The sequence below is a fragment of the Opisthocomus hoazin genome, chromosome 20 (assembly GCF_030867145.1).
Source record: "Opisthocomus hoazin isolate bOpiHoa1 chromosome 20, bOpiHoa1.hap1, whole genome shotgun sequence".
In the NCBI taxonomy this organism is placed as follows: Eukaryota; Metazoa; Chordata; class Aves; order Opisthocomiformes; family Opisthocomidae; genus Opisthocomus; species Opisthocomus hoazin.
The window spans coordinates 10,962,079-10,976,741 of record NC_134433.1 but is presented as its reverse complement, the minus strand read 5'-3'; the positions used below and the strand labels follow the sequence as shown (position 1 = coordinate 10,976,741).

General features: G+C 52.9%; 1 protein-coding gene across 6 annotated transcripts in view; it reads right to left on the bottom strand.

Annotated features, from left to right (window-relative positions):
- The window catches only part of TPST1 (tyrosylprotein sulfotransferase 1), a 42,771-nt gene extending 28,359 nt beyond the window's left edge, over positions 1–14,412 (bottom strand). For 2 of the 6 annotated variants that reach the window (XM_075440227.1, XM_075440233.1), the window contains exon 1: positions 14,147–14,412. The gene's annotated coding sequence lies outside the window, so the exon portion shown is untranslated. Of the gene's footprint in view, positions 1–3,015; positions 3,139–3,400; positions 3,620–14,146 lie in introns of those variants that run through there. The other 4 variants (XM_075440232.1, XM_075440229.1, XM_075440230.1 and 1 more) reach the window with 4 other exon arrangements.
- Between the last annotated feature and the right edge of the window lie 251 nt (positions 14,413–14,663).

Genomic DNA, 14,663 nt, shown 5'->3' with positions numbered 1-14,663 from the left:
AACATCTGTCTCAGATTCTTATAACTGGATCTCCTTCTAGGAACAGCAAGTATAGTAGTACTGCTTAGATTTTTGTGGAGTGTGTCTTGTTCCTGCATCTGCCCAAGTGTTCTTTGCAGCGTTTTGACCTCAGCGCTTCTGGAGAACTTAGCTGGGAGGAAAGATCCCACTCAGCTCGGTGTCAACAGGCCATTAGGCTTCACAGGTGTCCTCCAAACACTGTGCCCTGCCACCTGTGCTGGCAAGCAGGAGCAGGACAGAGGCAAGGGGAAGAATGCTAGAGTTCGTACTATTGGAAAGCTGTCTTTCCCCTCACTCTCTTTTACAGTTTACCCCTGTGTCCTCCTATGATTTTCTTTCCCTACTTAGGAGGTCTACTCAATCCCTTAGCCTCTGGGGCTATGACGCCCCCCACAAGGCTTTATGCAGTAGAGTCCAAAATACAGACTCCAGAAACCGAAGATCCTCACAGTGCAGGGATGCTTCCAGATGCACAACCACAGTCCGACTACTACACCCAAGGCTTGTGGTATAAGTCTGCAGAGGAAATTCATTTTACAGTGGCAAGGTAGTCAAGCTGAATGGAAAAAAATCCTAAACTGTTGTTCTCCATTGTCACTCTCTTCTCTGCTCTCAACTGTAGAAGGAGAAATGAAAATGCTGTAAGGACTTGAAGAAGCAAAATGTCAACCATGTCAGTATCTTCCTTGCCCCTTCTTGCACCTTTCATTTTCCTCTGTAAAAATAAATACTGGAAAAGCAGCAGATACTAAGAATTCTCAAGAATCATCGTCAAAACAAAAAACATTTATCAAATTGGAGACAATATATTTGTTAGAAGGAGGTCTGTATTAAGCTCATTAAGTAGTCCAATTAAGAAGCCCTTGCGTACAACATTAGTCCTTCAGCATTCCTAAAGAAAGTTAAAGAAAGGAATTCCATAAAACCTTTCCTTCAGCGAACTGGTTTGTTTCTGGTCGTTTGTGTTTGTTCACCACAAAGAAGATTGCATAGGAAAGCCGACAGTTACATGATAATGGTATAGCACAACACCAAGGAACATGACTGAAATATTCACAGTATACCACTTCAAGAAGCTACCCAAACTGTCATAGGCTCACATTCAGGAGATTGTTCCAAAAATTATTTAAGCATTCAGGAAGCATTTTTATGCCTTCAAAGCATCATGTGCACAATCACCTTCCTGATTTCCCCAGAGACCAGATACCACATGTTACTACCAGCCACGTAACAGAATCTGAGAGGAATGTCAAAGTACAGCACAAGCACGCAAACCTCAAGCAAAATACTGAGCAACACTAGAAATAAAAGTCAAGAAGATAGCACCAAGTCCATCTTGAGCTTTTTAAGTCATCATGGCTCTCAGGCCCTGAAGCTGGTTACCCTAGATCTCTCCCCCTATAAGTTATACAGTAAAAAAGGATGATAAAATAGAATGAGCAATTTTTATTCACCTCCACAAAGAAACAAGCATAAGTCACCCGGCAGAAAGCATCTGGGATGAAAGACAGACAACTAGACCTAGTGTAGTCTGTCTTCATCCAGAGCAGTTTGACAAATGGAATGATAGGACAAGGTTGGACAAAATTAGTGTAAGGGAATGCAGAGGTGTGAACACCATTCCCTTAGGGTTCACACTGCAGGAACTATAGGAATGTTGTCCACACATTTGCATTCCCTTGAACCTACACTTTGGGTTTTCTTTTAATCTAAAGCTCTGAAAAATTATAAAGGCCAAATTAACCTTTACAGCCGTAGACCACTGTTGAATCTGAAGCTTCCATATTGGGGAAGGCTGCATACAACTATTGAATAATTCCAAAATTTCTAGTACAATCACATTACAAGGACTAAAAAAAAAAAAAAATGCTCATGTTTATGCATTTCCCTCATATAATCAATAGGTAAAAGATGAAGCAAGCTGTACCCTTTCCTTTTACCTGTAAACACCCCCCAAAAAACAGCTTTCTTCATAATCCTCCACTCAACGGATATATAGATACACACATGAATATATATACATACACACACATATATGTAAAGAGAAATTCAGAGGCATTTGTGTCCTTCTTCCGGATCTGCCAACACCTACAAGCAAGACAAAAAAACACAGCAGACTCCAAACAGCTAATAAGGTTACCAAAGCACTCAAAACTCCATACTTTTAGGTTTTTCACCATTTAAGACTTCTAAAATGAGTTTGAGTACAGCTAATTAAAGTGTTCTGCTTCAAGTGAATGCAAAGAACTCTATATATTCTGTTCTACCTACATATATAATACATACAGCAAATTATCTGGATCTGCATATTGAATGGTCAAAAAAGAATTACCAATGTGCTCCCAGTTATGCAAAAAGACGCAGTATCTATTAAGTACTACAGTTGCTGCTGGAGAACAATTCAACGAAAGGAACTTTACTGGCAACACACACAACCTTCTAGCTCTTCAACTTTTTTCTATTTTTTAAAGAAAAAGAGGAAAAAAAGTCAGTAGCACACTAACAGCAAATGAGCTACTGTTCTGTGCACTTCCATGTGTGCTGTGCCTTCTCCGAGGGATTTCAGCACTTCATAACATGATAAGGTACTTCAAAGAATCAAACCGCTTAATAATACTAAAAAGATACAGACCTACAAAAAAAAATTGCCTCTCACGTTCACAATAACATACGCAAATGGCTTCTGCCAGCAACAGCACCAGCAAAACCGCTTCCAGCTACGAGACACACTAGGTCTAAAGCTGCAGAACTACTGCTAAAATACTTCCACGTACTATGACTATGACAGGTTGCGTTTGCGGATATAAATGCAGCGCTATAAACCTATTTCTGCGTGCCTCCGCTACTCCACCGCGGGTGTTTATCTACAGCAGCGCAGCACCCGCGGCCAGCCCCCCCCGCCCCGCCACATCTCAGCTGCCGAACAAAGGCACCAGAGGCGCCGGGAGCTCCTTCAGCAGGTCAGCCCGCCCGCCCGGCAACTTTCCCCTTTACCCGGCTCGGATCCGCCTCGCACCCCGCCACGGCACCGGCGCCAAGCAGCGAGCCGGCCCCGCCGCCCCCGCCGCGCATCCTCGGGCGCTCCCGGCTGCAGCTGCGGGACCCGGCCCGGCTCCCCCGGCCGGCACCGGTGCCTGAGGGGCGCGGGCACCGCACGGCCGCTGCGCTCGCCCGCTCCCGGCCACCGCCGGCCGACAAAGACAGCAGCTCTGGCAGCACCGGAGCCGCCCCAGCGCCGGGCGGGCGGGGCAGGGCGGAGCGCGGCGGCCGCCGCCGAGGCTGCGCGGGCGGGGAGCGGGAGGGAACGGCCGCGTTGGGGGCCCGGCCCGCCCCGCCGCAGCCTCCCGCCTCAGGTGCGCGGCGGGAAGCGGCTCCTCACCTGCACTGCCGCCGCCCCCGCGCCGCGGCGGCCGCTGCCAGGGCCGGGCTGGAGCCGCGCAGCGGCAGCGCTGCCACCCCTCCTCCGCCGCGGCTCCGCTCGGGCACCATCGCGTCGGACCGGGACCGGGACCGGGACCGGGACCGGGACCGGGAGCGGCTGCGCCACCACCGCCACCTCCCCTCAGCCGCGCGGCTGCGGCTGCCATGGAAATCACAACCACGCCCTGATTGGTCGCGGGCCTCGATGTGTCGCGGGACGCGGTTGGGCCGGCGCTGAAGATTGACAGCTGGGGGGGGGGGGAGGCGGGGTCGTTAACCTCTGCGGGCGCGGCGGGAAACATCTGGAGCGCGCAGCCGGGGTGCGCGGGCGCACATCTGGGCGGCGGCGCCACGCGAGCATCTGGGTGAGCCCCACGTGCGCCAGCGCCCGGCCAGCTGTGCCAGACAGATGTTGGTAGCCGTGAACAGCTGGATCCGGTCGCAGCTCACGCCCCCGGCGCCTGCCGCCATGGCTGACAGAGAGCGGGAGAGGCCGGCGCCGGGGGAGCGCCGCAGGCAGCAGGCCCAGGGGCTCGCGATGCGGGTGGGCCCACCCCGAGCACGCGGTCCCGCCATCCTGGGGGAGCCGTGCGCCCGCCACGTGTGCAGCTGTGGAAACATCTGGAACAGCATCAGGTTGGAGCAGAAGCTCGAGCCCGAGCCAGCTGCCGGCACATCTCACGACTCCTCTGACCCGTGGCTGCGTGCCGTGGCCAGGCAGGGAGCAGGGGGGATTCGCACCTGCACGGTGCCCCTGAGGTCTGGGTTTAGAAGGAGACAGAGAAGAGAAGGCTGAGAGGGGACCTTAGAAATGCCTATAAATACCTCAAGGGTGGGTGTCAGGAGGACAGGGCCAGACTCCTTTCAGTGGTGCCCAGTGACAGGACAAGGGGCAACGGGCACAAACTGAAGCAGAGGAAGTTCCATCTGAACACGAGGAAGAACTTCTTCCCTCTGAGGGTGATGGAGCCCTGGCCCAGGCTGCCCAGGGAGGCTGTGGAGTCTCCTTCTCTGGAGATATTCAAGACCCACCTGGACGCGGTGCTGTGCAGCCTGGTCTGGGTGACCCTGCTTGGGCAGGGGGTTGGACTGGGTGACCCACAGAGGTCCCTTCCAAACCAACCGTCTGTGATTCTGTGATCTGTAGGTTAACTCATCTCTGGCAGCAACTGGCCTTAGGCCATCCTAACCGCTTCCTTCTCAGCGCTCGATGTACAAAGACAGCTTTTACCCCTGAAGAGCAGGGAAACGGGTTGAATTTGACTCGTTAGCATGAATGCAGTGACACGTGAAGGGCGACTCAAACAGAAAACCTGTTTCTTCTTCACACACAGGAGCTCTGGCCCAGCTGCTGTCACTGTACGCAGACACACACCCAGCGGAAAAGTCAGCGCGGCTGGCGGGTGGTATCCAAGGGAACAATCCCGTGGGACAGTCCCCAAATTTGTGTTGCTTGCCAAAAGGCGGGGGGGAATCAGCTCAAGGAACTGAACGTGATGCCAGCCCAAAACTCAGTCTGGGAATAACCATCCCTGCAATGAGCAGTGGCAACCAACGCTCATCACTGTTCATCCCTGACCGAGGTTGTGCCCTTCGCCCTCTGCCTCCCAAACCCTCCCACGCCTGGGCAGCCCCTCCGCCATCCCCACGCTGGGGCTGGCAGCTACTGAGAGCCACCGCCGGCTCGGTGCCACCGGCCTGGGCGAGGGCTCGGCTGGCTGGGGACGCTGGGGCTGGGAGACAGCAGTGGCAGCAAGACGTTGGTATAAAAAAGGTGGGAACCACTGTGTGGGAGAACATCCCCTTGTAATCCCGAAAGCCCTAAAATCAGGTCTGACTCGCTGTCCTGTCTCCTGGAGGGCTGGTACGAATCCCACGCGGCTGGGGAGATAACCAGCCGGGCTTTGCCGTCATCCCAGCCTCACCAGACGCGGAGCGACGTGGTGCCTGCGCTGACAGCGATGCTGTCAGGATGCGAGAATTAATCACGGCCCATTACCTTGCGTCTCATCGCCCTTGCAAAGTGGCTGTCGTAAAACTCTTACGAGCCTGTCAGGACACGGTTCCCACCGACACCGATGAGCCAATGCTCGCTGCTGGCACTGCCCGGAGAGCCGGTGCGGGTGGGAGCTTGTTCTGCCTCCTGCTTCTCCGAGGGGACGGAGAAGCGCTGCTGTCGAGAGGGGTGAACGCAGTGCGGCTCGTGCGTGGTTGATTTGCTCAGAAAATTAAGCGCAGGCAGCTGTTTGAGCAGGTGTCTACATACAGGACAAGTATTTTTGCATCGGGAAAGGCTCTGCCCTGTAGGGACTGGGTTTTAAGAGGACCTAACGCCCACGAGGCTCTCAGACATGCTCAGGGAGCTGCTGGGAGCACAGAGAAACCAGCAGCTCCTTTCAGGTGGTAAAATTCCTGTCAACTTTCTCTTCTCTGACAGCTATTGATGAGGAGTAAATGTCGTTTGCTCCCAAATGCAGCTGGATTTGAACTAACGATTTAAAGATGAAACAGTCTGTGTCCTGTTTCCAGTAAGTTTGCCTCAATCCATTAAACAGCGCTTTGCAGATTGCTTTATTGGTTTTTCTTTTATGGCTTTAACTGTGACTCACACAGATCGGCCCTTTTAAAGCTTCCGATCTGTGGCAATCAAACAGTGCCTCCAGGGGGGAAAAAGCCGTTCCCCAAGGGAAAGGGGAAAAGCACGATGCTGCCGGATGAAGCAGACAGAGCTGCTGTACGCAGCGGGTGCCCCATGCTGGGCCCTTCTTTCATCATCGTTCGTCTGAGAGCCGCGGATCAAATAACCCATCAAATATTGCGTCACGCAAAGTCTCGGTACGGACAGAGCTCAACTCGCAGCCATGAAGCTGTGGCTGCCGGTGGATAAACACTACCAGAAGCAACAGCACTTAATTGCTCATTATTTGACAGCGGCATTGGCTGTTCCTTGTCGCCTTGTTCCTGTTCCTTTCCCTAGAGCCGGGAAATTGCTCCCCGCTGGGGGCTCAGCGCGGATTGTCACAGCTCCAGCAGCAGCGCCGGACGGGGCTGCCTTAGGCTCGCACCAAGGCTGCCCGGTGAGTGGCAGCTTTCCCACCACATCATACAAGTTGCTGGGCCAGCGCGCGAGCAAGCGAAGTCCCCAGCAACACTGCCCCAACCTCTACTAACTGGAGACAGAGACAAAAATGGGTGGTTTTTTGTTTTCCCCTCCCTGGACTTCCAGTACCATGCTTTCCCTGACCACAACTCCACTCCAAAAGTAGTCCTGAGTACAATTCCGGTGTGACGTTTAAAAGCAAGAGAAAACTTGCTAGTCCAGATATCCTGGCCCTTATCCAGGAGTATTTTACCTTAAATCCACCTTCCCAATCCTAAGAATGTAAAGAATTTCCCTCTGGCTCTGCCCAGTTCATTCCCTGGCCCAGAGCAAGGAGAGCTGCGCTTGCTAGCTTAGGCACGTTCTTGCCAGAGCTGTTAAATGTTCTCCTTTTTCCTCGAACGCCTCAGCAGCGATTGCACAACCCGGCTTTTCGCTGGCTGTCTCGCACGGGGAGGATCTCTCCTTTCCTGAGAGGCAGATGGAGGAGGGTTGGTGCTTGTGGCTTCCATCCCCACGCTCGCTAAAGGCAGTTTGGAAAGCCAGCGGCGTGAGAGCCTCAGCTGTCACTTCTGCCTCAAAAAAACCCCCATCACCTCCATTATAGAAGGTTATATATAGAGAGATCCATTATTGAATGAACTGGGGGAAGAGAGGGATTTGGAGGAGGATACTGATATGATAAAGCACAAAGCAACTCAGTTGGATTTCAGCTTGTCCTGTGCATCTGGGAAATTCATTTGGCCTTTAGGTAGAAGTAACTCAGAAATCCCAAGCGTGGCTGGGCATCCTTCCTCCCCCGAGCAACCCCACGTCAGTTCTCCGTGGGCTCTGTGTCAAAGACATGCTTAACTCAAATCCTGTTACTTCTGCCTTTACGAATACGAACAAACTGCCTCTGACTCGGGGAAAAGGGACGGACTTCACACCTCGCTGATGGAGTGAACTGCTGGCAGTGAAACCAGCCCGGACTTCAAGCCCTTGGCGGGTGCCTTGGCCGGGGGAGGGCCATGGGGCAGCACCCCTCTCCACATCCCAGCCTCTGAGATGCTCCAGATTTATCTCGGGCTGAGGGTTATTCCAGACCCCCGAAGCAGGGGCAGGGGATGGGAATACCCCGCTCCTGGCTGCACATCATGGCAGGACAGGGAGCAACAGGGGCAGCTGGCACCCAGCACCGCAGATGGATCCCAGCGGTGTCTGTAAGCCCAGACTGAGCCAAAAAATCCCAGCCTGGACATTCAGGGAAGACTTATGAGCCCCAGAGGAGGAGAACATCCAGAGACTGTGTCCACTAGTGTCTGAGTTTAGGGAAAACAGGCCCCACAAGACATTGAGCTGCTGCCATTCCCCCGCATCCGCTCACAGCTGGAGTATAAGATGTTTCTGCTGAAGAGACGTTTCTGCACCCAGACGCACGCCTTGCACTTCACGCACTCTGTCTTTTGAGCAGAGCAAACCTGTCAGCTGCAAAGCCAGCGAGGACGCTGTTTAACTTGGAAGGACGCTAACTGATGTCTCTCTCTGCGTTTCCCAGAGGCACGCTCATTTTTATTGCTTTTCTCTGCTACCGGTATGATTTTTCTGGCTCGGCTGCCTCGTGCGTTGATCACGTTGGCAGTGCAAAGTTTGCCCCGGGGGCTGCTGGAGCAGAGTGGCGTGTGGGCATCGCTGCGCATTTTCGATAGCCCCACAATTTGTATTTCACAGCCAAAGCCAGTGAAAACCAAGCTCTGGGAATGACTGCGGGACCAGAAAGGTGCCATTCTCGGCGTTTGCCTGTGAAAAGCCTCAGCTGCCAGCACAGGGAAGCTCTTAACCTACACACGCAGCATCATCCTTGTGCATAACCTGAAAGCATCACTCCTCTACCTCCGGCTTTGCCTTAGCGTGGATCACAGTGGTCTCCCTGGGTCTCGCAGCATACGGGCACGGGCTCATCCTGCTCTTCAAACCCACTCTCACCCATCTCACGTTGCCGCTGCACCTACCTGCATGGAAAGATATTGGCCTGAAAACGTAAAACCTCAGCTGGGTGCCCACTGCCCGGTGCCCCGCGGGAGGGCAAAGCGGGACGCATTGGGTACGGTTACACGTCAAACACGCTTTGTGCTTGCTCAGACCACTGCTGGAGGTCCAGGCCAGGGGTCTGGGCACAGCTGCTCAGCCAGGCCCTCCCGCCTCAAAGCACCCGGGTGCTGCAGCCCCGAGAAACCCATCTCCTCGCCAGCTCCAGCCCCAGCTTTCACCCCATATTTCCCCAGTCCCAGCAGGGCCACGCTCCATCACCAAGCAGGGCTGGCTTTTCTGCTGCAAGCATCATTTCAGGAGGATTTTAACGGAGATTATCAAAGTCAGGAGGACATGGACTTTTCTTTAGGTAGCTGCAACCCGACCTTAACCCGCTGGTGGCTCAGAGAAGAATGAGGTGGTTTCTGCTCCAACCGCGTAAAGCAGCTCTTTGTGATAAATTGTTCCATATTCCCCTGTCTCTGTCTGATCTCGTGTCTGCTGCTTTCTAAATGTGACAGCTGAGAATTGATCTTTCCACGTGCCTGGAGAAATAATTACGGGGCTAGGAATATCTCCGTGCAGTCCTCATCCCCGTTCTCGCAGGCAAGGCGTTTTAGGCATCAGATGTATATATTTCACGGGGAGATTTCTTCCCCATATGTAGGAGCCTCTGGAGGTGCAGAGTCCTCAGGTTTTTCCAGCTGGTAGGCAGTCCCAGCTACCCAATAAATATAGAAGTAGCTGTTTTTCCAGTCAGAAAGCAGGAGTGAATACTCTCCTCTTACATTTATAGACACCTTCCCGTGTTCTTGGCTTGCAGACAGCTGCCTATGTGGCATGGACGGACGTGTGCAGGCGGAGAGCTCATCTCCGGCACGGGAACATCTGAGAACAAGCCATTGCCTAATTCCTTCCCCTCCTTTGGATTTCCCTAAAAATAAAAAAATAATTAAATAATCCAATATCGCAGAGGACAGCTCTCAAAGTCTTGTATGACCACTGCCACGCTACCGCAGGCATTTGCTGTGAGTGGTGTGCAATGTTCCCGGCTGCTTTTGCCGGGCTGTCCCGCACAGCTGGACACAGAGGCAGGGAGCAAAGTGTCGGGCTTTCATCCGCTGGCGAGAAGCGAAGCTCCCCGAGCCCCGTTGCACCCACGCAGCCCGTCCTCAGCACATTCGTCCATCGCATTCCTGGGTGCCTGCCTGGGAAAGCACCGCCGGCAGCACGCCAACCCTGAACAGAAGAATGATAACCTATTTCTTGCAGGACTTGTCCTGTGAAGTTTCAATGGCTGAAAGTACCCAGCGGTTTGCAGGATCAAGTCCTGAGTTTGTCAAGCAGTAGCGCATGTCACAGCCACTTAATGAGCTAAATACCCACTGGCTTATTTCTAATGCCAGGGATACAAGAAATGATCTCATCTGTGTCTGGAAAACAGCACAAGGAGGTGAAAGAGCAGCTCACAAACTTCTAAAAAAACCCAAACCCCCCAAAAACCCCACTGCCAAGGCCCCAGAGCTCTGCTCACGTCGGTCAAAGGCTTTCGGACCCTCTGCCTGCGATAGCGGCAGGGAGACATCAGCGAAATCGCCCCGGCTGCAGACACCGTGCCCAGGCGGGTGGCTGTGGGCCAGGTGATGAGCTGCTCCGGAGCAGGGCAGCCAGCGGGGTTGGTCTTACAGGGCTTGGCGCTTGCAACCGCGGCAGTTCTGAAAACAGAAACGTCCCGTCGTCTGCAGCCCTTGGCATCTCCACCACGCGTGAGGCACGGGCGCTCTGAAAGCAGATGCTGTAGGACAAGTGCCTCGCGGCTCCGTCGCTCATCCCTGCACTAGCTGGCCAGCTTGCAAGGAACTACAGAAGCGTAAACCATTTAAAAAACACAGAAAGCTGTGAAGGAGCACCGTTAACGCTGCTAATGCAATCACACATGGTGCAGCCCTTTTCTCTGAGTTTCTTACAGCTGGTGTTAAAATTCATAATATTAAAGAGAAAATATAAATCCCATCCCTGCCACAGTTTCTTGTTCCAGACTTGCAGTATTTTCATCCTCCCCTGCCTCCTTTATGGCTGAGCTAGATTTGTCAGATAAATCAAACTGAATTCCACCCTAATTCTCCCTCCACAGGCGCTGCCGTGCGGCCCCGCTGCTCTCGGGCTCATCACTGGCCAGCGTCGGGTCAGCGATTGGAGTTTGGAATCTTTCCTGGGGGGTGATGAGGAGGGTAAAGCAATGCCCTAAAAAAATACTAAATAAAATCCCACTTCTTCTGGATCTCCTGAAAAATAAATAAATAAAATCCCACTTCTTTTGGGGACAGGCTCATTTGCTGGACGAAGCACCCTACCCTGGCAGTGGCATTCTGCTATTTGCAGTGGCTGAACAGCTCAGCTCAGTATGTGGCTTGAAAACACTTGGTTTAGACCCATTTTTTTTATTTCCAAGGCCATATCTTTAGGTCTTGAATGAGGGACATTGTGAAACAGGTGAAGCCAGAGCCCCCGGGCCAAAGTCTGGAAGAACGGTAAATAGGGGAGGGAGGAGCGGCACCTTCCGCAGAGCTCCCTCCTCTTGTTTGGCTTCCGTCAATCATTTATTTTTACGATGGCCTTTTGAAACCGAACGCAGCGTTTAATGCTTTCTCTGAGCTCGCCAAGATGCTGCAGGGGAGGGGAAATAGCCCTAATTGAAAATAAAGGAGGGACCTTCATTAGAGAAGCGATGGGACCCAGCTGAGAACCGGAGGGTGTGAAGACATTTCAGATCTGCACCTGCCAAAAAATGGCCTCTGTGGAACTGTGAATTCACTGCAGACAAGCTGCAAAATCCAGACCTCCCTCCTCCCCGTCCCCTGCTCTAACCGCCGGATAACATCCCCTTCAACCATAGAACAGATGTTAAAGAAGCAGTACAGGGAACAAAATGCACCAAAGAAATCATCTACTGAACTTCTGCACGTTTGTGTGAAAAACCTGGGGCACAAAAAGAAGCAATCTCTTGTTCTGAAGCAAACCAACATTTCCCCGGCAGAGGCCAATAATGCAGCCATCTTCCTGCAGCGGTACTTTTCACTCAATAAAGGAGAGCAGCCATGAGTACACCAATTTTCCAGACTGCGATGGAGAGAGAGGGAACAGAAACGGCAAAATCAGGACGCGCTCGGCCCACCCTGCGTCCAACCCCCTGCGCCCGGCTTCTCTGTGATTTCCAAACACACCCACAAACAGATGATTTACAGAGAGCCCTAAATGCCGTTCCAGCTGTCGCCGTGGGAACCTGCTGAGTTCTGTGGGTGCCTTCCTCGATACTGACTCCTGCACGTTCTCCTGCAGCCAATCCTATAGGAATATTCTACTTCTTGTTTTCCTAAGGAAAAATGAGACTTTCTCTGCCAGAAACAGAGCAGAAAGGGCCGATCTCCCCAGCCGACGTGCTGCTGCTGCTTGTAAAATGAAATCAGAAACTTTCCTCACTCGTGTGGCTGGCGAGAAGCTTTTGCCCTTAGATCAGGGCTTTCGATTCCAAATGCTTTGGGTTTCTTTGGGCAGAAATCCCTCCCTCGCTCTGCAGACAGCCGCGGTCTGACCCGAGACGGGTGGAAAGCAGTTGGGTTTTGGCTCCTTTTTTTTTTTTCCTCATTGCACAGACTTGCTGAGAGCCAGCAAGAATATTGGCAGCAACCCATCGGGGACCCAGATCCACAATGTCCCACCTCGAATCAGCCGTGCCCGTCTGAGTGACCTCCCCACGCTGGCCCAGGGCGAAAGGCAGCTCCCCCCTGCCCGCCACCGCGGGGCTGCCATCCCGGCAAAGCGCCAAGCTGCAGCCGCCAGCACCAACCGTACGCAGCCCCATTTACCTGCACAGAGAGCCAGTGGCATGTCCTGCGCAAGGACGTGAGAAACTCATCCTCCTTTGCCTAAAATGCATTTTTATATATATGTATAATGCACACACGTACACTAGAACAGGCTCCCAGGGCAGCGGAGATGGCACCCAGCTGTCAGAGTTCAAGGAGCGTCCGGATGATGCTCCTGGTCATATGGTTTAGTTTTAGGAAGTCCTGCAAGAAGCAAGGAGTTGGACCTTATGGGTCCCTTCCAACTTGAGATATTCTGTGATTTTATATAGATATGAATGTCTGCCCCAGTCTGTGTTTGGGCTGGGGTAGCCTGGGCTGGCTGTCAGGCGCCCACCCAGCTGCTCTCTCACTCCCCTTGCCAACAGGGCAGGGAAGAATATAAGATGAAAAAAAGTGCCCAGGGGCCAAGATAAAGACAAGAGATGCAAACCATCGCTCCTGCAGCTGGAGGAGCGCCCGGCCACAGCGCAGGGGGACGCAGCCCTTCGCCCCCTCCATCGCCCTGCGATTTGAGTTTCCCAGCTTGCCCGACAAGAGCCTTCTACCCGCAGAGCAGCGATGCAAACCGGCCGGGAGACAGGCGAGGCAGCACTGCTGCTTCTCCTCCGGTGACTAAGAAAATGTGACTATGTGATCAACCCTCACGAATGCGTTTGGGGAAGCCTGCCAGTGCCTGCATTTGATTTCTTGCCTAAACTCCAGCCAGCTTAACGCAACATCAGCTTGGAAGCCATAAAACATGAGACAAACAATGTAAATCAATGCAACCAGCAAAATCTAACAGGAAACAGGCCGTGCTCTATTTTCTGGCTCGGAGAGCAGCTGGCCGGCACAGCCACAGTTACCTCCGAAAGTCCTCGCACCCATTCGCTTATTTGCAAGCAGGGAAAAGGGAGCTGAAAGCTGATTTTGTGTAACGTGGTGTTTGGCATAAATCAACTGTGTGTGACTTAAAATTGGACAAAAGACAGAAAAGTCACAAAAAGCAACAGATTAAATCCTATTAAACTAAAAGAGTGGAGGTGAAGCAAGCAGCAGGATGAAACTGATGTCTGGAGGTGTTGGGATTTACAGCTGATCGAAGGGCTGGCAGCAAGGGCAGGGGAGTGCATCACCGCAGGGGTAAACGTCTGTACCATGGAGCTACAAATAAGCGCACTTAACACCTCTGTGGGGTTTTTTAAGGCAGCAAGGCTGGCAGAAAGCTCGGTGTCACTTCTCCCTCCAGCACACATATTGTCAGCCCAGCCATGGTCAGTGCTAGGCTGGAGGGTCTCAGCTGCATTCCGCAGTGGTGCCCGGTGCATCGGTCCCGCGGGGCTGCAGACAATAACAGGGATAAAGCCAAAACACGCCGGTGGGAAGGCTGGGAGCCCAGCGCCGAGCTCACAGGAGGACGGGACTTGACACAGCCGTTGGGGTTAGCTCATGAAGTGCCCGGCTGATATAATCCCTCTCACAGGCCAAAGTCCACTACAATCCATTTCCATTCATTCGCCCCCCCATTCCCCTTATCAAGCTGCTGCAAAACGCCGGCAGCAGTGCTGCTCGGTGCTGCGTGTCCCCACAGGATAACGTCACAATAACACCGCTAACGCCATGACATCTCCCAATCTGCAAGCCCAAATGGGGTTTCACCACAGCCAGCCACTGCCCCAGTTCCAACCTGCCTCGTAGAAGAGCATCCCACTCACCCCCAGCCCCAGTGACGCGACCCCCAACTCACAGCACTGCTGAATTTCACCTCTGTAGGCATAAATAGTCCATTTTGGTCCCCGTTGGCAGCACCGAGCGGCAGCAAGTGCCAGCTCCGGGCAGACCCCGTCCTCCCCACCGTGGCCACTGACTGCCGAAGGGATCACTGATATCTGAGGAAGGGCTCAGCCCAGAGCTGGAGCCTGATTTCAGGCAGATCTGGAGGATTTCCACATGTCAAGAGGCGGCTCAGGACACGCAATCGGGTCTTTGGTGATCTCTTCCCACCAGCTGCTATTTCTTCCCCACCCGCTTTTATAGGAGCCTGATAGCTCCCATTGGCTCGAGGCGCACTTATTATAGTGACTACCATGACCCATTTAAATTGCGTTAAATAATTTCTCAGTTCATTGTCCTGCAGAGATTAGTTACATATAAGCATATTTTAATGATTAACTATTGGACTCTGCTGAGGCCCCAGCAAAAAATGCAGAATCCGCAGCCTCCCTGTGTCCCTCCCTCCCCTCCCGCCAGCTCCCCGCTTCATC